Raw genomic sequence first — 22,212 nt, 5'->3', positions numbered from 1 at the left:
CACAAAAACACTGCCCCGCCCCTCTTCCCATCATTCCTCACACTGTGTCACTGACGTTCAGTGTCACCCAAGGTCATCCAAGGGCAAGGGTCCTCTCCTCTCCTTGGCACACAGACATACACTTAGACCTACGACTGCAGACCATTCACAACGAATCGGGCTTTCCCGAGGGGGAGGAAGAGTGAACAAATGCCTTCCTCGGGTAGACCAGCAGACGCCAGAGGGCTCAAGTCCGGAGCGCCCACCCCAGCAGGGCCGGCCACGCCCTCTGGGTGGGCGTGAGAAGAGAGAGCCCTCCAAACCAGATGCACAGCCTGCGCGCCAGAGTGCACTGTGGCGCGTCCCAGGTTAAGCGCCAGAGAGCACGTGGGTGGCCGTCGGAGATGTAAGGAATGCTGAGGACGAAGACAGGACCTGCCCAACATTCTCCAGAGCGGGGAGGAAAAGGAAAGCAAAGATAAAAGCCCAGCTGTGTGGTTCTCCTGCCTTCTCTCTGCCACACGGATACGAAGACCTGTCCCGCACACCCACTGCGGGGGACCACAGCTGTAGTCAGGACGTGCCCAGCGGAGCCGGCTGTCCACGTGGCCTGTGCAGGATGGCGAGGGTAAATTCCACCGCTGCGGATTCAGGAGGAGACGTTCCACTCAGAAGACTTCCTGAGAGAAGCCAGGTGTCTCCGTGGGCCCCGCTGTAAGCCCGGGAAGCGCTTCCTGTGTGTGTGTGGTGACGAGGCAGGGGCCGACAAGAGCCAGAGAGGGCCAGGCTCGCACAGAGCAGACGACCTCAGTCAGCTCCGCCCCAGCAGATGGGGACACAGAGACCTGTTGGCTAGGGCGACCCCGCCCTTCTGCAAGAATGGAGACACCGCAGGCTCTGTGGGGTGAGCTGCCCACTCATCGCCGGGACCTGAGGAGGCAGGCTCTTTCGGCGGACACTCGGCCCAGAGAGAGCCCTAATTATGTCGGTGGGGCTGTGTGTAAAGGAACGTGACACCACGGTCCGGGGTGTTGGCAGCACCGGTGGGGCCTGTTATGATAATGGCCAGGGAGGGGAGGAAGGGCCGGCCGCCACCAAAACAATCCGGAAGAAGAGACTCGCCACCTCCCCAGCCCTGAACCAGGAGGCTCTGCCGAGGGAAGGGAGAACCACTTGGTGGGAAAGGGAACACGTGTCCTTTCGCAGCGGCCAGAGCCGGGCCCAGCGAGGCAGGGCCCTCCCCCACCGAGGGGAGCAGGGCCCACCTGCGTGAGAGACTGCACGCACAGAAGGTACCTAGGTCCTGGGGTCCCCTCAGATGCTTCGCCCAAAGCCGCTCGTTTCCAGGAGCGCGTACAGGGGGCAGCACAGAAAGATGGACGGGATATTAGATGCAAAAGCCCGTGTTCTAGGAACTGGCTGTGCCCCCAGCAAGCTACAAAATCTTGAGTTGGCTTCTCTGCTGCCGCCTGTGTGGGCCCCTGGGGGACAGAGGAAGGGGCAGGGGCTGAGGAGAGCTGCGACCCCACCCCCCACCAACACCATGGGGCACCCCCAAGACGATGCCAGAGAGGGATGGTCCCGGGGTCCTGGCCTCCAGGATCCCACCCACGCCCAGAACCTGCAGGCGGCAGAGGGCATACAAAGGGAACAACAGACGGGAACAGCCATCAGTTCTCCGTGGTGGGCGCGTAGTCTTCGATTTATGATTTCCTCGTCCCTTGCGCTTCGCTGTATTGTTAAACGCTTCTCAAGACAAAGAGGCTATAACTAGGTCAGGTCGGTTCCCGTCTCCTGGTGTCTGCGTATTCCCCGCCTGCTCCGGAAAGGGCCTGGGTGGCAGCCTGTCCTCCCAGCAGAGGGGCGGGGGGAGGAGCCGGGCCCTCCCAGAAGTGCGTATCTACACTCTCGCCATCCGCCCTGCGTCGGGTCCTGGCGCAGCCACTGAGCGGCTACGTGGGCAACTTCCACTGAAGGGTCCCACTGCAAAGAAACCAACAATTCTCTGAAGAAAAATCACAGGTGAAAAAAAACACAACCTCTCCCTAGTTAGTCCTTTGGGGACAGAAGGCCACCAGCCTGAGGACACAGCACCTGCAGGGTTTGCTCCGCCTACCGCTGAGGACGAAGACGCTGCAGGGGCCAGCCACACGGCACAGACAGAATGTGAGCACTGAAGGCAGAGGCGGGACAGAGCTCAGGGTGGGCTGCATCTCGGAGGGAGGGCCGTCCAGAGGCTCTGGGGAAGCAGGCCAGGTGGGAACAGGCAGGGACAGGTGGGGGGTGCAGGCAGCAAAGAGGAGGTCACGGGGCAAGTGGGCGGGTTTGGAGCAGGCGTGTCCTCAACCAGAGGCCAGGGACACCCTGGCTCTCTCCCAGGACAGCGCCCTGTTGATAAGCGAAGATGCAGCTGGCTGCAGGAGGCTGGCCCCACACAGCCGCGTGTGGTCGGTAGGCCCCCGGGTCCCCGGCAGGGTGAGGCCTCAGGTGGGAGATGGGGAGGACAGCAGTCCTCATGGCTGGAAGAAGTCACTGGGATCAAGTATCAGTGACCTGGGTAAGAAGGCCTAAGGGACACCAGGTTGGGTAGAGTTACTTACACCTCTTAAAATAGCTCAAGGTTTCAGAGGGCCTGAAAAACTAGAGAAACGGCTTAGCAGAACAGGGTAAGTGGAAGACAGGGTACAAAGGCAGGCCTGTACCCAGGCAGGGGACAGCCAGCTACTCACAGGTTTGGGAAGCCTTCACTCCTGCAGGGTACTGCTGTGACCCCAAAACACAGAGATGACTAGAACCTCCAGAGTAGTCTCAGGCTGTGTGGCTCCCCAGGGCCCACCAGAGCCTTTGAAAGAGCGTGGGACCCCACTGCGACCCCTCGATTTTGTCAGCTCCGCCCAAGACCTCGGCCGTGTTGCAGGAAGCAGCATGTGAAGGGGAGGAACGGTTAACCAGGGTTTAGCTCTTTGTGTGAGCAGGGACAAGGGAGGTGCTGGGGACAGCCACGGGACAGGAGGTAGAATTACACCCAGGGCTCAGGTACTGGCCCCGGGGGGAGCTTAACACAAACCAGATCTACCAAGCTGCAGAGAATTACAGAACAATAGGCCAGTGTTTGAAAGAGAGAAAGGAAGAAACAGGTTGTCCGGTGTGGCCATTACCTGCTTGGGCGACACTAGTTTGGGTCTCTATTTCCCTTTCGGTGTTGGTTGCATCTTTATTATGAAAGTGCCCAAGTCCATTCCAAAGTAAACACGGTGGTGTAATAAGCCAGCAGGCACCCATAGCCTCAGCTTCGGCTTCAGTAATGATCTACATTTTGCTACTATCGTCTCATTTTATAGCCAATTTTTAAAGACAATTTTAGAGCCAATCCCAAACGTGCGATCACTCAGGTGGCAGTTCTGAGACGCACCCAGCGCGGTGCCCCACAGCCCCCGAGGGCCCCTCCCCTCTGCTCCGCGGGGAGGGAAACCCACCGGCACGGACACTGCATCCTGCCGACTTAAACCTGGACTCCCAGGGGCCGACCCAGCAGGACGGGTAATCGCCACAAGAGAGACAGGTCCATGTACCCACACTGCAAACACTGGCTGATGATGGCCCAGGCTCTGCCGAGCACCGCTCTGGCCTTGGGGGACAGAACAGTGAGTAACGCAGAAGAACACGAGCAAATCCCCGTCCTAAGGAGGCTTCCACGTTGTCAAGTTCCGGGTCCCAAGGCAAAGCACGCCCTGGACTTAAGCGACTCTCCTGGAGTCAGAGAGCAGTATGACAAGAATCACAACCTAGTGTCACAGAGCAGCTTCTGTGCCCTTAACCAAGAACCTGATTGTAAAAACGGCACTGCTAGAAAAGAAGGGGGTGACTTTCTGACTCCCTATACTTTGGGCAATGCATCAGAAGTAATGAATAAATGCATCCCTGACAGGTAAGTGCATTTACTTATAAACTACGTACATATATTTTCTGAACATTATAAAACACACAAATATAAATGTTAAAAGAAGCATGTATAGAAGTTCCCATATATCCAGCCTGCACCCTAATGGCTGGCCCCCACTGCGGGGCACACAGAGAGCCTCGTGGAGACCTCCCCTCAATCTCCGGAGCAGCACCTGCAACCTCTCCGGTCGCCCGCCTGGCCGGAGTCTCCGGCAGTTCCCCACCACGGGCAGCGGAAATCAAACTGCCGACTGGGGCCCCTGAAAAGCTTGCCACGCCTTGGAGGCAGAGTCACAGTGCCTGCGAAAGCTTGCAACTGCCTTCCACCTGGGCGGGAGACAAAGATCTTCCACGTTGCCCCACGCTGGAGGGGAACAGACTGGGTTGGCTGTTCCAGAGGGAGGGGAACCATGGCCCTGGGGCCGCGGCAGCCTCGGGGGCTGGCCTCCCCTGATGGGGTCTGTCCGGGGGACCCCGCCACTCTGTCTCCGTCCTGCCTCGAGGGCTCAGTGTCCTCAGCTTGCCTGAACTCGGAGAGGGCCTGGCATCCGTGGCAGGACAGAAGACCCCAGACTGGCCCTGTCCTTGGAGTGTGGCCCTGTTCCGGGCTGCTCAGCCACACCCCTGTGGGTCTCGGTCCCGTCTCTGGGAGGTGGCTGGCTGGACCAGGTCCCTGCTGGCCTCTCACCTGGCTGCCTCAGAAGCTTGCCAGAGGCCCAGTGTGGGCCCCTGGCCCGCAGAAGGCACACACAGCATTTCACTGGGAGCTCAGAAACACGGTGTGATTTCAGCTAGGAACCCAAGGTCAACGAAGACCACTGTACAGAAATTGACCCTGATCTCCCTTTCCCCCCACTACATCCTGCAAAGCCCAGGCCACCTGCAGCTCAAACATAGTTGAGAAAGATGCCTCAGAAGCACCCCCAAACCAAAGTGTGGCCGAGCGAAAGCACAGGCTTCGCTCTGGAGAGCGGACCTTTGCCCGGCACCGTGATACGCAGCCTTGGAACGCTGACATGCGTGTTCTTGTCAGTGACCCTCCTACAGGACGTCGACCACCCAGACGTCTTGTCTCAAGCAGTCACCAGACGGTATTAAGTGCCCACTAACGTCCAGGCCCTAGGGCAAACGCTGCTGAAAAGACAGGGCGAGGCCTCCTCCTGGACCCTGGGAGGTCCAGCCCGGAGCCTGGGGGTTGCGCGGGATGCACACCCAGAGAGTCAGGTGAGGGACAGAGAGCGGGCACTACCACAGCAGCCACGCCTCAGCCAACGGGAAGGAAGGCCGATGGCCCGGGGCAGGGTCCAGGGGAGCCTCTGCTGGCCAGGCATCACCCCCAGCTTCTGAACAAGGGCTGCGGCCCATTCTCTAACCAGCGGGAGAGCGTTTTAACATTTCCAGTGAGCAGCTGGAGTCCAAAGACAGGGGGCTCGCTCCAGGAGAGCACCTCTGAGGAACAGGGCCGGGAGGATCGAGGGCAGATGAGGAATGCCGGGGTGCTCCCAGGACCCAGGAGGGCTGGCGGGGCGGGGTGGGACAGAGAGCTCACGCACAGTCTTCGGGTGCAGAGACCTTGGCTGACCCTGTGCCACCAGGCCCTGTGCCCCACAGGTCCCAGTGGGTGGTGGTTTGGGAGGCCCGGGAAAGGGCAGGCTGGAACCGACTCCGGCGGGCGGCCCCACGACCAAGCTAAAGGAAGACTTGGGACCTCACTGAAGGGGCCCTGGTCGGCTTCTGGGCAGAGGAGGGATTCGATCAGAGCTCTGTGTTGGGGAAAGTCCTCATCCTCCCCCTCTCTTTTACACTGAGGGCCTTGGCAGCCCACCCCAGAGGCGACAGACTCTGGACTAGGTCGGTGACACTGATACGGAAAGGGGAAAGGGGGCAAGCGCTGGGCAATGTGTACAGAGGACGTCAGAATGAGCAGAACCTATCGACTGACTGGATTTCGGGGCCTGAATCAAAGACAGAATCAGGGTCCTGCCAGCCCCCAGATGCAGGGCTCAGGAGCAACCCCCACTGTGTGTCGGGGCCCGAGGGGGACACAGGCCGCGTACGCTGGTCTCTAGCCACTGGGTCTGCGGAGTGAGTGGGCGAGGCTGACTCCGTGTCGGGGAGCCCGGGGCTGTGCTGAAGCGCTGCCCACCTTGTCTGCGTGACCTGGGATTCCCCGCCCCTCGCCCCCGCCTGCCACCACGGCCCTGATTTTACACCTCGGGGCTCCACCTGAAATTGTTCTGGGAAAAAGAGGCCGTAACCACTAGGCGACAGCACTGTGCCTACAAACCCGGGAAATTCTCCCTTCTGCCCTCTTGTCTACTGCAAGCCTTCAGCAAAGTTTAGACCCTGTCCAGACGGTCTGTTTCTGGAGAAATGTGCCCAGGTGTGCGGCAGAAAGCAAACCTGTGTGCCACGCAGAAGCCAACCTCCTACTTGAGTGGGCGACACTCCGCCCTCCCTGCTGAGCCTGGGTCCCTGTGCCCGCCCCACGCGCTCTCTTCCTTCCGCACACGACGCGTCAGTCATCAGTCTGTGCTGTTCTCCAGTCCTACGGGACCAGCCTCCAGGGCAGGCAGAGCCTTCAGCTCTTTAATTCCCTGGGAAGTCACGGCCGTGTACCAGCTGGACTCACCACTCACTGAACCGGCCTGAATCAAAGTTCCTTGCCGTTTTCAGCACTCTGGTGGTCGGGGACAGCGTGTGAATGAGACAGGGCAAGGCCAAGGAGCAACGGGCCTGCAGAAGGAGAAGAACCAGCTCCGTCCTCAGCCTTGCCGCCCTCTGGCTAACCTGGAACGGCCAAGCGGTTAGGAGCTCTGGCCCCGAAGCCGGACTGCCTCGGTGCAATCCCTGGCTGGGTGACGTAACCTCTGTACCCGTTCTTTTGTCTACTGTGAATAGCAGCAGGGCCTGCCTACCCTATGGGGATGCTGGGAAGAGTCCCTGAGTGGGCACACCTGAGGCACCGAGGACAGCGTCTGGTACCGTTTGCTGGTATTGTCACCTCTCGGGCCTTGAGTGGCCCGTGCTCGGCCCATGGTCACCCGGTCAGTCAGCTGACACCGCCTTGCTCTGCAGTTGACAGCTGAGCCTGGAGGGACAAACCAGTTCTTACAGCAACTTTCCCTTCCTGGTTAACGAAAGGACGAGCCATCCAGGGCACACTGGCCCCGTGCACCAGGGCCATCTGTCCCTCTACAAACCCGAGGGCACAGTGCCGCGGCTGTGCTAACGGAGAGGTCACACGTGTGTCAGAAAGCCCTCCCGGCGCAAGGAAGTGGTGTCAAAGGCAAGTCACGGTTCCTCCTTCGGGGCCCTGACTCCTTTCTGCTTATCTTTCCAGACCATGAAATCTTTATTTCAACAGCTTTTGACTAGAACATGTGAACCCAAAAGTATGTTAAAGCCATTCATTCATAAAATGCTTTTCAAACCATTGTCCATTTCAACAGCTTTAAAGCAGAACATGCTCCCGTTTCCAAAAGATATGTTAAAACATGGAAAAAATGTTCACAATATAATGTAGATGATTAGAATGAAATTATCAAATATTTTATCTTCAGTAAAAAATATATGCTTAAATTTTTAAAAATATTGTTTAGAGAAACAAAAAGGAAATACAGAAAAATGTTAATAGTACTGAATCTCTTTAAGACCTTTTTTTTATAGTTCCCAAATTTTCTAAAATAAGCATAGATTCCTATTACAATATAAAAAGTATATAATGTAAAATTATAATTATGTCACTTTTCTGAGGCAAATGGTTTTGATTTAGATAATTGAGAGCTTGCTGAGGTTTATTTAAAACTTGAAGACTGGCAACTAATTCATGAAGAGAATTAGTCCAGGTATCTGCACCGAGCCACCAGTGTTGAAATCTTAAGATGCTGGAGATAAGACAAGTGTCTCCAGCGGAGTGTCTTCTTCCAAGGCAGGAGAGCAGAGTCCTCGCCTCCACCTGAGTCCCTGTCCCAAGAACGTGTCATCCCTCCAGGCCAGCCACCGTCCAAGGAAGCCCCCGCCACACTGCCGCCTCCCCTGCAGACCAGCGGAGGTCACACGAACGGAACACGGTGCCCACTCCAGCACACTCGACCACTTCTAAGTGTCAGGATGTAAAAAAAGCAGACAATGGCCACGACTCGGATTGTGTGCTCGTTTTCTCTCGTCCCCGTGGTATGGGGATCGCTTCAAAGCGTGCGTCACCTCGGGCTTACACGAACTGGGATGGCTTTGAGTTGGCGTTCTACATTTTAGGTAAGGAACTGCAGACACAATGACAATCTCGGAGCTGGGGCCACAGACACTGATAAAATTCCCTCTACCTCTGGTTCATAAAGTCCAGTTGCTACTTCGGGGCTTGTATTTCTTTAAAAGCTCTCAGAAGCCCCTGCAAGCCCTAGGATGTTGAAACTCAAACTCAACCACTGGCAGCTTCAGATTGGCTGTGGTCACCGAGGCCCAGCCTCCAGGCGCGACAGACACAGTGACCCTGACATGCTGGTCTGACCACCGGTTGGACTGCACTCACTGTCAATAAAGCTCTGGCATCTTCAGTCTACCACCTGACTAGCTGCGGCCTTGGAGTGAGACGTGAAATGGCCTTAGGATACCAACAGTTTTGAGCTGCCTTAAAAAAACACACACATTTTTTGGCATTTTGTAACGCAGTCATCTAATTCACAGCATCGTCCAAACAAGACCTTTCATAGAACATTATTCATAAATTCTAACTTTATGTAATTTGGTTACAAGGGGGCAGTGAATGCAAAAGAATAATGGACATAGGTTTTAAGTGGCAAAATTACTCATCTCTCTAAGGTTATTGAGTTACAATGTCTGGAAATTACTGCCATACCTATAGTCTTGCTCTTTCTAGAAAAGTGAAACTGGAAGGGAAAGAGAAGGAGAAATTCCTAGCTGTGATGACAAAACAACTTGACCTTTCCCCACCTCCCCGCTAAACATACAACCATTTTCCACATGACAGCAACCTCAAAAGGAAAGGTGTAGCAAGACCTGGACCTTAAGCGTGGCACTGTGGCCAGCTGCTACACTTTCAGTTGTCCTGACCTTCACCCAAAAGCAGACATAGCCGTGAAAACTCTACCTGTTTGGTATAAACAGACACCTGTCCCTACCTGTACTTATCACAATGGTCTATCTCTTAAATGCCCCAAACTAAAAAGCCCAGGGATTTCTCTTTAGTTGGGCTGCCTATAATAATTAAAAAATATGCATAATAAAGAAAATATATCAAAATACTTATCATTGTGGGGAGAAAGGTGATTTTTTAAAAAAGTCTTCTATTTACAGTAAATATAGAAAATAGAGGTCTATTGCATATGGTCTATAATATGTCTGTATTGTTTTAAGGGAGAGAGGGAGGTTTGAAACGTGCTGCTTTTAAGATTTTTTTTTCTAATCTAGAATTTTAGCTCCCGAAAGACTTGTCTAATGCAGCCTCTTCACAGAGGAGGAGTCAAGTTTCGGGCTGGGAAGGGATTCTCCCAGGTGAGTCAGAACAAGACAGAGTGGTAGGCAAGGGTTCCTTTAAAAGTTCCACCTTCTCAAGCACACCCAGCGCATGCAGGCTGTCAGCTCCAGCCTCGAGTTTTAAGCCAACCTAACCGCCACCTCCGCCTGAAAACGCAGAATCAACCAGAAGCGTTCAACTGGCTTTGTGTTTAGAAACAATCGTTTACGTTGGGGTTAACAGAGATGAAATCTGTGCCAGAAACTGAGATTTACCCAGCTTCTCCCATGCTGTGCAAAAGTCAGTAAATAAAAGGAAGGGTATTGACACCGGGGACACTTTGGATATTCCTGCGTCCACAAGAAGCTTAAAAGTCTCGACTGGAAAAGACAGAGGGCACTTGTATAACAGTCTTAATCAAGCTTCATAACCTTGAAAAAGAGTGGGGCGGGTGGGGGGGGGGCTGCAATTATACCATTACCCGGGGCACCTGTCTCTAGGTTCTAGTCCACTGTTCACTCTAGTCACCCATCTGCACGCTCCGCCTATGATGTCACAGATATCATTCCACTTGTTAATCAGGAAAAAAAACATGCCAGACTCTGTAAATCAAGGACTCCACCACGGCTCTTGCAGAGGCTACTAGCAGTCCTCAGGAGACACCGTGGGGATCCTACATATGGCCACCGGCTTTTGGTGCTGCCTTTGACCCTCCTGCGAGCGCTCCGCGCGGGGGCCGGCGTCTTGCAGAGGCAGGAGAGCGGCTTGGGCGCACCCCGAAAGCCCTGCCACGGGCGCAGGAGGGATGCCGGTGGCCGAGAACCCACCGATGCTGGCCTGTCAGGATCATCTCCCCGCATCTGAACTCAGGCTCATCCAGGCCGGGCCAGTCCCCGCCGCCCCACAAACGAGGGGCCGGAGCCGCGGCGCGCACGTCACCGAGATCCCGCAGTGAGCCAGCGCGGATGCCGGCGGCTCAGGCTCCAGAGGCGGTGGCGGTGGCGGTGGCGGCGCCGGCTCCAGCTGCACGGAGGCCTCCGCGGCCGCAGGCTGGGCAGCCGCAGGGCAGAGGCCGGAAAAGCGGAACGTCCCAGGGAACCGAGCGGCGGCTCACGCGCCTCCCCACTGTGCTGGGGCTCCGGCCGGCGAGGCAGTCTCAGTCCCGGACCTCCGGGGATCCCAGGGGCGCCGCAACGGGGACGCCCGCGGATCCCGACAGCTGAAGTACTCACCTCCTCCGCTAGCCCGGCTGCTACGTCGCCGGCTGTCACAGCAGACCACTGCCTGCCCCGCGCCTGCTCCGGATGCTATTTAAAGGCGCCGCCGTCACCTCTGTGCAGTGACGGCGCTCCAGCCTCTGCTCCGTGCGCGTGCGGCTTCCGCCCCGCCCCAGGCCCCGCCCCCGCCGCGCGCCCACTCAGGCCCCGCCTCCGAAGCGTGCCCGCCTTCAAGTCAAGGCTCACGCTGGCAGCGCAAGCTGCTGCCAGCGTGCTGCCAGTAGCCGTGTTCGGGGAGTCGCGAAGGCGTCCAGTCTCCCGAACGTGCCGGTGGTTTCATAACGAATCTGAGCAGGAGCAAAGGGTGAACTGAGATGCCTCAGCCCAGGAGCCCCACCAGCCCTGGAGTCTGCGGGGGTCGCGAGACGCTCTTGCGCATCTTCACCCACCAGGGCGTGCCCTGCTGAGTTCTCCGCTAGCAAGGGCTTCTGCAGAATGGGGCCCTGGTGGCCCCAGAGCTTTCTTTCCCTGTTTTCTTTGGCACCGACCTGTACGACTCCTTTAAACTCGATTTCACCACTTTCCCTGTGCAGGGTTTTGCCACAGCCCCCGCGTGGCGAGACTGGCCTGGACTTCTGCAATGCCCTGGACGTGAAGCAACCCTGGGCACACCAGTCGGGGAGAGTTAGAGCGGGAGGCAGCCTTGCCATTGCTCAAGTGTGGCTTTCTTCCACCAAGTTCCTGCAGCCCCTCCACCCTGCTCAGCCCTGCGCCTGCGGTTTTCAGGGGTTCTGCGTCCAGGCGATACCCACTGGGGGTTTTCAGAGGCCAGTGCAATTTATTTCCAGGAGGCCGGTATCCCAAATGCTCTTGTTCCTCTTGGTGCCCGAGGCCTGCCAGCATCCTCACCAATCACAGTGGTCCCAGCTGCAGGGGTGCCCGTGCCCAGCATCGGCGGAGGGCTGTTACCTGGTGCCACTTTGAGTTTGAGTCCTGGGAAGAAAGAGTTCTTGTTACAATAGATGCTTTGGATCCTGTTTATTGAAACCCTTCACACACATTATGTTCCTGAGTTTTCATGCCCTGATGAGGCGGGTGTTGGCATCATCCCCTCTCTTACAGATGAGAAAACTGAGGCAAAGGCAGGTGGAATGCCAGCGGGGGCAGAACCACACCTGAAACTCAGGCCACCTGCCTCCAGAGCTGCACATAGTAACCACAGGAACAGTGTATCCGTATGGTGGAACTTGGGACAGGTGGTTCAGCAGACTCAGTCAAGCTTAGATCAAAAACATTCAGGAAAAAAAGAGGTTAGGTCATTGCTGACGTGTACTGTGTAGTTAGGCCTGAAGGAAGGGCACCTGTGCGGAACATGTGCATCAGACTTTTTCATGTGATGATCCCCTAAATAATATAGAACAATAACTATTGACATAGCATTTACATTGTGTCTGGTATTATCAGGAATCTAGAGATGATGCAAAGTACACCAGAGGATGTGCCTGCCAACACCATGCCGTTTTACTGCAGGGCCTTGAGCAGCCGCAAATTTGGGTGTCCGTGGAAGCCTCAGAGACCATGCCCCACTGATACTTGGAGGGGGGGGGATTGTGCTCACTCTGGAAACAACTCAAGTTGATGCCACCCCGATAATATCCACAGGCCTTCCCCCGGGCTGTTTTCACTTTTCCAGATTATCCGAACATGGCAGCAAGCAGTAACTGTTTCCGGCCCAGTGAGCGGGCGCCATGGCCCAGGGAGGGGACAGCAGTTGGCCTCTGTGACAACTCGGTTCTCTGAGAGCCCCTTCTAAATCTAGACCTTCCAGACCAAATCTAGACTCTTCGTGTAAAGGCAGAAGTGGACTCCACTTTCATTTGTGTTGGTTTACACTTGGCTAATCCTTGGCTTCTCTGCCCAGGTCTCCTTCCCCCGCCCATGATTTCATCATCTCAGCCTCTCCTTTTCTCTCTCCTCCAACCAGTCCCTCAGTACCATGTCGCCTTGGCCACTTCCCACGTTCTGTGGCGGATCAGTGTGCACAGGCTGCTGTAACAGAACACTCCATACTGGGTGGCTTAAACAACAGAAATGCGTTGTCTCATGGTTCCAGAGTCCGCAAGTTCAGAATGAAGGTGTAAGTGGTGCTGGCTCCTTCTAAAGGCTGTGGGGCAAGAATCAGTTCCAGGCCTTTCTTTTTGGCTTAGGAATGGTCACGGTGTAATGTCTCCTCACGTGGGTTTCTCTCTGTCTGCGTCTGTGCGCAAATGTCACCTTCTGTGGACAGCAGTCACATTGCATTAGCGTCTGCCCGAATGACCTTGTTTTTGCTTGATCACCTCTGCAAAGACTCTACCTCCAGAGAGCAACATGTTCTGAGGTCCTGGGGGTTATGACCTCAACATTAAATTGGGAGGTGAGAGGGCCACAATTCCACCTGTAACAGGTGATAATTGTCCTTGGCTCTCTCTCTCCTTATCCCTCCACACCCCCAAAACACTCCCTGCATCCTAGCCCTTGGGTGCCGGTGACTGGCCGCTCTCGAGTGGGAAAGGCACGCACCCAGGGGTCACAGCTGGATCCCACCCTCTCTGGCAGAGGGGTTGCGAGGTTGGGAAGCAACACTACCCTCCAGAAGCTCAGGTGTCTCCTCTGGAAATAAGGGGGCTGGACAAAGTATTTTCTCAGGTCCCTGTCAGGGCTAACACTTTTAAAAAAATGAAGCTTTTCTCCCTAATCATTTCAAACAGTTTCGCCATTTATCGGGTTGTTCTGTGACCAAGAGGTAGAGACTGTATAGGGAGGCAGTGATGCACAGGGCTTGGGGGGGGGGGCTACCCTGCACTAAACCCCACTGCGTCTTCCGCAGGACGGGAATAATCGTCTCATTATCCTAACAGTCTCATTGCTGTAATCACAACCGAACACAGAAGGGTGTGGCAAGGACCCGCAGCCCCTGGCCTCAGTTTCTCACTAAAGGACGGTTCCAGACTCCCTGGTTGGGGATTTCATTTTGGAACTCAGGGAGTAGGAGTCTTAAACCTCTTTTCTACTTTCTTTTTTCCAAACATCTCTTTAGCCAAGTGAACAAGAGCCAGTTCGAGGTCATAGCGGAGCATAATTCCCTAATGGAAGTTTGAGTCTCTTTTTCAAGTTGTTTTCACTCCCATTACAGTTCTGGCTTGATTCAAGTTTTGTGGCGAACCCTAGCTAGATACAGACCTACATCTGCCTCAAACTGATCGATAGATCTTCTAGAGAAGCTAAAGAGCATCCAAGTCCTTCTTGGGACAAGCTGAGAGGCAGGTTGACAATGGCCTTGTCTCGAAAGCTCCCACTTGTGATTGTCCACTGCGACTTGTGATTATTAGTGACCTTCCACATTATTGAAGTACAGCCACGTCAGCTTATAATGACCAATGCGCTTTTAACTCCAGGTCTTGATAAGCAGACGATGAAAGACAGGGTTGGCCACAGCAGCTGGGTGTTTCCACTCGGTCTGTGTTGAGGCCACACCTGCATTAGGCGGATCCTGTCTCTCCCATGAGACTGTGCGTGCCTGTTACTCTTCACAAACCGTACTCCTCTGCACAGTACTGACCCATCGTAGGTGCTCATTTGTTGAATTGGACACATTTTTTTCTAACTATTCACATGTGATCAACGGCAACCAAGGGTGGACCCAGGTTTTGTGGAGTCTGAAGTTCACACAATTGAGGGGACTCTTTAAGAAAATTATAGCCCTGGCCAGTGTGGCTCAGTGCTTGGAGCGTCATGCTGTAACTAAAAGGTTACAGGTTTGGTTCCCGGTCAGGGCACATGCCCAGGTTGCAGGTTCATCACATGTCTGGGTGCAGGCACGTGTGATCCCTGGTCCCGGTGCAGACCCTGGGTCTGGGTGAGTGCAAAGGCAACCAATTACCAATCGATGCTTCTCTCACATCGATGTTTCTCCCTTCTCTCTCTCTCTCTCTCTAAAAAAGCAAATGAAAAAGTATCCTCTGGTGAGGGTAGAAAAGCAAATGTGACACAAATGTGAATTTTTAAATAATGAAAATAGAAATACAGTAGAATAGAAATTTTAAAAGTATATAACAAAAAATTTATAATAGCATAAATTTCACAAAACCTGGAAAATAACCTAGAAATTTTATTCTTTTTCCCTACCTCTATAATAAGTTTTTCACCCTAGTTTTTTGGCTGCACACACATTAACTGATTCTTTACATGGCATTTTTAGTAAACTTTATTTATAGAACAAGTTTAGATTTACAGAAAAGTTGCCGTTTTCATAAACTCCATGCCCAATTTTGGCTATCACGGACAACACACATTAGTCTGGTACATTTGTTACAATGAATGAGTCAGTACTGATATATTTTTATATCTGCAGTTTATGCTTTGTCCAGATTTTCTTCGATTTTACCTAATGTCCCCTTTCTGTTCCCAATCAGGGCACCATGTTTTCTTGTCACATCTCCTTAGGCTCCTCTTGGCTGTGACAGTTTCTCAGATCATGCTCGCTTTTGATGACCTCACAGCTTTGAGGAGTACTGGTCATTGGATTGTGTAAAATGTCCTTCTGTTGGGATTTGACCAGTGTTCTCGTGAGAAGCCTGGGGTGCAGGTTTTTGGGAGGAAGACACTTTTTATAACACAATTTTCTATAGAGGAGAAGGAAAATGCATGGTTGATGGAATTTTTTCTAAAATTCCAGTTTTGATAAGACATTGAAGAGAACCAGATCCACTGATTTTCATGTTAAAAGAGTGCTGATCAGAAGAATAGTCAGTAGTATAGCTTCTGGCTATGTACCTTCCATCTTGGGTTTCTCTTTACTGCCCACATACTTCCAGATGCCCTAGGACAGGTCGGCGAGGAGAGGGGATGGTGGGCCCGAGAGCCCAGGTGCTGGAACGCTGAGAGATGGGCGAGGGACAGTCCCGGTGACAACCCTGTGCTGGGAAGGTTAGAAATGCACGTGCGAGACCAGAAATCCCACAGATACACCTCCCCAAACCCAAAGGACTAGATTCCCGACCCCAGGTCCCTGTAGCTGGGTTCCAAAAATGAGCTGGCCACTTCAGCCCTGCCAAGGAAGGGGTCGTGCCAGAGGAACGGGGGCGGAGCATGGCAACAGCGTTAAGTGATTGCAGCTCAAGTGTCTTACTTTTGCAAGTCTTGCAGAAACATTTCACTATGTGAACACACCACTAGAGCCTTCTGGGAGTGAGGGGCCCTGACAACGAAGCCTTGTCGGCACCTGCTGTGGACAGGACGTTCTGCGGCATCACGGTGCTGCTGCTGCTCACATTGGCTCGTACGGGCCTCTCGGGCTTCCGGCAATAAGGAAGGAGCATATTTCCAGCAAATGGGGCGCTTTTCTGCAACCACCGATGGTTATCACATGGTCTTCAGGGGCTCTAGTAAAGCTATAGTCCTCCCTTCTTGCACACCCTCTTCCTGTTTTAAGCGCACTTGATCCGCTGGCGTCATTAACTCCTTGAGGGAGACCCGCGCTCTCCCAGGCTCACCGCCCAGGCTCTCGCCCTGCACACTCTGGGGCCCCAGCGGAGCTCTGGAGGAGGCGGGCGTACAGAACTCATCCCGCACCCACAACCTTTGACTTCTGGTGTCTTGAGGCGATGGGATTTGAGCTAGTCAATGCCAAATATAAATGATAAATATCCCAATCTTCCAATTCAACTAGCTTCTCATTGTCAACCAGTGAAATTCAAACTCTGTACAAGGACTCCTGAGATGTTCTTCCCAACCTGTTCCTGCTTCCTCACAGGCCAGCTCCCCACCATTCCTCTCTCCAGCCATCCAATGTACTTGCAGGTTATCGGCAAAGGCTCTGGAGTCAAAGTGCTGGGATTCAAATCCCACACCTAACTGGTTACAGGGCTAGGGCAAGAAACCCTCTGATGCCAACTTTCTCATCTGCCAAGTGGGACCTCGAATGTGTTGTATCCTCTCTAAATCACAGTCTACTGTAAGAAACACCGCTGTTTTATGTATCCCTAAGAAAGAAAATGAATGCTGCCCATTATAGTTATAAGGCATCATCAGTCCGACGATGTCCCCTAGATTGATTAGCTTTGACTAAATAGCAAAGCACCTTAAAACTTAGTGTCTTAAAACAACCACCATTTACGAATGCCTGATCCCGGGGGTCAGCACTTGGGCTGGGGGATTCCTCCGCGGGTCTCTCCTGCCGCTGGTCAGCCGGTGACGACACTGGGGCTGGATGGTCTGGGGACAGCCTCACATGTTCGGTGCCTGTCAGGCTGTTTCCTGGGGTCCTTTACTTCTCTTCTTCATGGCCATTCCAGTCAGCTGGTTCAGGTGTGTTCAAACTGTGATCTCGTGGCTGCAAGCTCAGCAAAGGGGACGAGCCCTGGTGTACGACTGCTTTTCAGACCTCTGCTTACATCGTGCCTGCTGCTGTCCCATCGGCCACAGCAAGCCACAGGACCGAGTCAACAGTCGGTGTGGGAAAGGGCCACCCAAGGACACGGGTACAAAGAGGGGAGCTATGACACCATGTTACAATCTACCACACATGCTGATCCCAAAGGTGTTAAAATACAAAAATTGTGCATCTAAGAATACACTAAATATAATAGTATGTTATATTTAATATAATATACTTAATATATTGATATATTTAAAAGTACTATAAATAAGTGATGCACATTAGATACACTTATTATGGTGATCATTTTGTAATATAGACATACTCGTATATTGAATCATTATGTTGTACACCTGAAACTAATATAATGTCATTTGTCAATTATACCTAAAGCTTTTTTTAAAGCAAAGGTAAAGAGGAACATATTAGCTACAGGAAACACAGAGTTTAAGAATATTTACTTTTTGGGAACCAAAGTGTCCCAGGTTCGATTCCCAGCCAGGGTACATTCCTGGGTTGCAGGCCATAACCCCCAGCAACCGCACATTGATGTTTCTCTCCTTCTCTCTCCCTCTCTCTCTCTCTCTCTCTCCCTCTCCCTTCCCTCTCTAAATAAATAAATAAATACCATTAAAAGTAAACATTTAAAAAAAATAATATTTACTTTGTTGGTGGCTTTACCTTATGAAGATGGGAGAGATCAGAGCACATATAAACCTCCACACTTTGAGTTGGTAGCAGCAACGCAGATGAGATGGAAAATAAAATAGGAACAGGAATTGCTGGTGGAGGGAGAGCCAGCGATGGAAGAGATAGGAGGCAGATGTTTCTGAAAACAGGAAAAGGCTTTCTCCGGAACTTGAGGGAAAGAGGTGCAAGTAGCTACAGATGAAACGTGAAGATAGTGGAGGTGAAAGAGGGAAGACTCTTGCCCTCCACTCTGCTGACTAAATGTACCCGCACACGCTTTTCCCTCTCCCCACTTCCTCCAGAAATAAGAGTCCCGGAGCCCTGCTGTTTCACAGAAGAAATAATACTTCCAAAGGAAAACGATGCTCTGTGTGCTTCAGCCGAGAAAACAGCTCCTCAGTCAACCTGCAAACAGTACGACCGCCCAGTTCAGTGGACAGCAGTGGTGTCTTGCTTTCCGGACAGAGCTCCTCCCCCTGAGCGTGCCCGGCAGGTCCCCGGTTCGAGCCCTCCGGCCTCCCGTGCACTAGTATTGAGTCAGCAGGGTTCACAGCACGGAAACTCCAGTTCACACCCACTACTGATCTGACAAGACCATGGCTTTGCAGCTTAGACCTGGGGCGTCACTTTAACCAGTTTAGGGTGACAAGACAAAAAAATCTCAGCAAAAAAAAAAATCTCCTTTCAAGGTATTGAAATATGATAATCACATCCCTGTCTTCCAAACACGGTGTTCTGTGTTCACACGATAGTCATTCAGCTGAACAAAGGAAAGAATACATCAGCCAATACTTTTGAAAGTATATTTACTGCTTATTAGAAGAAAACCAGAATGTCAAAAACAAGATACTATATCTGATTCCTTAACAAACACTGGGAGAGATATGAATACATAGGTAGATGATGACAGATAATTAGATAGATAAATAGACAGATAGGCCTGGAGTATGGTGCCATCTTCTATCCAAGAAAGGACCATCATCTACAAAAAAAGGAAAGAGGCCGTTTGGTGAGATAATGTCTGCGAAACACTTAGTGCGGGCTTGGCCCTGAGTGAATGCTCTATGAATACTAACATTTTTACTTCTCGTTGGAAAGCCTCTGTATCTCTTTCTATGCTTCTTTCTCTCTGCAACCCTGTAAATTCTTATCTATCCACCGAAACCTAACTGGTGCATCACTTTCCCCAGAGCGCACACATCACACACACACACACACACACACACACACACACATATGCACACTTGTCACTCCCAGAGCCCTGCTCCCCTGCCCTCTGGACACAGTGCCTTTGTGGTGGCAGGTTGTCGCGTCCGTACGTCCAGGCCTGTGTGCTGGCTGCAAGCAGCTCGACAGCCCATCTCCTGCGTCTGGACGTCTTCTGTCCCCGTGCCAACACAGTCCTGGCACTCGGTACACATTAGTTTCATTGAACTGTCGTGGTCATCTCCGATGGAAGCACTTCTCCTTCCCCAAGGCGTAACCATTCTTTTCTCTGGAGGTGCTCCAGAGTTCTTTGTAATGTTTCCGGCATAGGACTTGTCACGTCTGATTGTGATTTCTTGTTTGTGGAAACGCGTACATGGGGAAGGTGCCTTATTCTCCCAGAGACCCTAGCACCACGCCTAGTGGTAGCAGTGAATACGCCACAAACAGCTGTGAAATGAGTGAAAACTCTGATTCAAATCTCCATTCCTTTTACACTCAGGAAGGCCCGGGGCCCAGAAGTCCAGAATAAAAATGGGAGTAGCATTTAGTTCACCAGTAGCAGTTTCTACTCCGTTCCTAGGGTCTGAGCACCACTGGTTTTCCTCTCTCTCTTTCAGATCCTGGCACAGCTGCCTCACCATGTGCTCAAGGGAGTCCTTAACTGAGGCTCAGTCCCTGTCCCTGTGGCCTCTCTGTCGCCTCCACCCCCACCAAGGACCCTATTATGTGTGTCAGGCCCTCAGCACCCACCAGTATTTTTTTTAAGATTTTATTTTTAGAGAGGGAGTGGAGGGAAAATGGAAAGAGAGAGAGAAACATCAATGTGCGGTTGCTGGGGGTCATAGCCTGCAACCCAGGCATGTGCCCTGACTGGGAATCGAACCTGCGACACTTTGGTTCGCTGCCCGCACTCAATCCACTGAGCTACGCCAGCCAGGGCCCACCCGCCAGTATTTTAACTCTCAGTTAGCAGAGTGTGTCTACAAATACCACAGGAAGTACATGGGACTTAGAACAGGCCATTTGTCACCCCAGGCCCCTGGAGATGGGACGCCGGGGCGGGTACATCATCTCAGAGCGATACTGAAACCCGATGAGTGAAACGGCGGAAAGCCTTCTCCCTCCTCCGATCTCGCCTCCTCCTTCCCCTCCGCTGCACCAGGCAAATACCAGCCCTATGCTCGTGTGGCCTCAGGGCCCCGTCTCAGCCTTCTGGAGGCCAGGGACCCCCTTGGGAATCTGAGGAAAGACTGGGATTTCCCCCTCCCAATAAATATGTCCCACATGCTTTCTGTGAGTTTCCTGGGATCCCTGTGTTAACGGCCTCTGCTAGAATTAAAAGCCTGTCCAATTTGCAGTTATAAAGATCTAAGTTGGAGGCCTGGTTCTGCCTCTTACTAGCATTTTAATTCTTAATGACTCCAACTCAAAGGATGGGAGACCAATTAGAAATGTGAATTTCTGGAGTTGGCTCGAGGGTCTCTGAGACCCAAAAATAGAGACCTTCGAGCCCAGGGGACCGCACCCAGAAGCCCCAGGGGCTGTGACCATGCCACTAAACGAGTATATTGAATGACACCGTAGCGCTATGAATATTGTGCAGATTGCCACGAGAAAAAGAGGAAGAAGGAAGGTCGAGAGGCTCATGAGCATTCAAAGAAGGCAAGATGTGATTGGTCTGCAGGCTAAGCTCTACCGTAAACAGTGCCATGCTGAGAAAATACAAATGAAGAAACCTGCCGAGAAGCGTGAAAAGAGAGACACCGAACAGAAGAAGGATGAAGACTCCACAAGGAGCAGTGCCTGCACACCTGCTAGACAGGGGGACAGTCCCAAGCTAAGTAACTTCCAACACGACTTTTAGGAAACGAGAAGAGAAAGCGGGAAAATGGGAGGTCCCGCTGCCCACAGTCTGTGCCCGGGCAGAAACAGAGGCACTGAAAGTCATTCAAACAGGAGGGAGAGGGAAGGAAGCCGGTCACCAGGCTGGTCACCAAAGTCTGCTTTGCTGGAGATGGCTTTGCTGGAAACCCACCTAAATAGGAAAGATTCATTAGGCCAATGGGCCTACATTTCACGAAGGCCCAGGTAACACATGGTGAGCTGAAAACCACCTTGTGCCCGCCAGTACTGGGTGCAAAGAAGAATCCCTCGTCCCACTTTATACAGCGTTGGGTGTTTTTGCCACAGGCACTGCCACCGAGGTGCACGTGAGCAAGCCGGACCTGGAGACACAAGGAGGCAAGGTTATTCGGGGAAAATATGCCGGGGTTACCCGCGGTCCTGAAAATGATGGATGCCTAGAGGCAGCCTGGCTGGTTTGACAGCAGTTTCACACAGGCCACTCCTTACAATTACCGGAGACGATGCACCAATCAGGGAAGCTCCTTTCCTGGGATGTTTCTGCGTGCTCTCACGCGGCTGACGTGCTGGCAGCCATCCAGAGAGCTCTTGATCCAATTGTAGAAACCATAAAACTGGTCTGGTTGTACACAAGAGGTACAGAGAAACAGATGAAGTTAATTGTAAAGTGTTATTTAGCCCAGTATGTCCGAAAATAATATTTCATCGTGTCATCCGTATCCAAATTTTAGTGAGATATTTTGCATTCTTTTTTCATTTGATCTTCAAAATCCATCGTGCATTTTATATGCACAGCACGCCTCAGTTCAGACTAACCGTAGTTCAAGGGCTCCGTAGCCACCGGTGGCTCTCGGACAAGACAGATGAAAAGGGTGTCGTACAACTTTGCTCCTTGACCCATAGACCCACCCCTTTTGCCCACTGGGTACTTCAAGACACTGGGGACTGCTTGGAGCTCCAGGAAGCTGTAAGCAGTGGGTGGACGCTCCGAGGGTCACAGCCCCAGAGGTCACGCTATCTGAAGGGTCAGCAAAGACAGCCGGATGACACAGGTGCCAGCACCACACAGGTCAACATCCAGCTGTGCCCAGCCACACCTGGATTAATCACTGGTCCACCAGAGGATCCTCCTGTGTGTTTTTAAAATGGGAGCGTTGCCACCACAATGAATGTGTTTATTGGCAAGGTTTAAAAAAAAGTTAACTTTCGGTGACTCAAGCTGTCTCAACCCGAGTCCCCTAGATACCCCCACCCTTGTCACATTTCCCTGTGATTTGCTAGCGACCCCATTAGATGGCACTTCTTCTCTGAGCCCCAGCTCCTGGCCATGGGCTCGGTGAGCGAACACAGGAACGGCACGCTTGCTCGGTGACTCAGGGGAGGAGAAAGTGTGGGGTATGTTTTGAAACAGGTTACTT

General features: G+C 52.7%; 1 protein-coding gene, 1 long non-coding RNA gene and 1 pseudogene across 5 annotated transcripts in view; 2 read left to right on the top strand and 1 right to left on the bottom strand.

Moving 5' to 3' along the window:
- ACSL1 (acyl-CoA synthetase long chain family member 1) overlaps window positions 1–10,783 on the bottom strand; it is a 57,916-nt gene extending 47,133 nt beyond the window's left edge. For 3 of the 4 annotated variants that reach the window (XM_036011762.1, XM_028526470.2, XM_036011763.1), the window contains exon 1: window positions 10,630–10,765. The gene's annotated coding sequence lies outside the window, so the exon portion shown is untranslated. Of the gene's footprint in view, window positions 1–10,629 lie in introns of all 4 variants that reach the window. The other variant, XM_028526468.2, reaches the window with a different exon arrangement.
- A 103-nt stretch (window positions 10,784–10,886) lies between these two features.
- On the top strand, window positions 10,887–15,610 carry LOC118497454. The gene is made up of 2 exons (XR_004899981.1): window positions 10,887–12,749; window positions 15,332–15,610. It is a non-coding gene; the product is annotated as an uncharacterized LOC118497454 (long non-coding RNA).
- A 4,270-nt stretch (window positions 15,611–19,880) lies between these two features.
- On the top strand, window positions 19,881–21,424 carry LOC114508946 (annotated as a pseudogene).
- The last annotated feature ends 788 nt before the right edge of the window (window positions 21,425–22,212 follow it).

Source organism: Phyllostomus discolor, chromosome 11 (genome assembly GCF_004126475.2).
Source record: "Phyllostomus discolor isolate MPI-MPIP mPhyDis1 chromosome 11, mPhyDis1.pri.v3, whole genome shotgun sequence".
In the NCBI taxonomy this organism is placed as follows: domain Eukaryota; kingdom Metazoa; phylum Chordata; class Mammalia; order Chiroptera; family Phyllostomidae; genus Phyllostomus; species Phyllostomus discolor.
The sequence above is the reverse complement of the archived record's forward strand: the minus strand, read 5'-3'. Positions and strand labels throughout refer to the sequence as shown.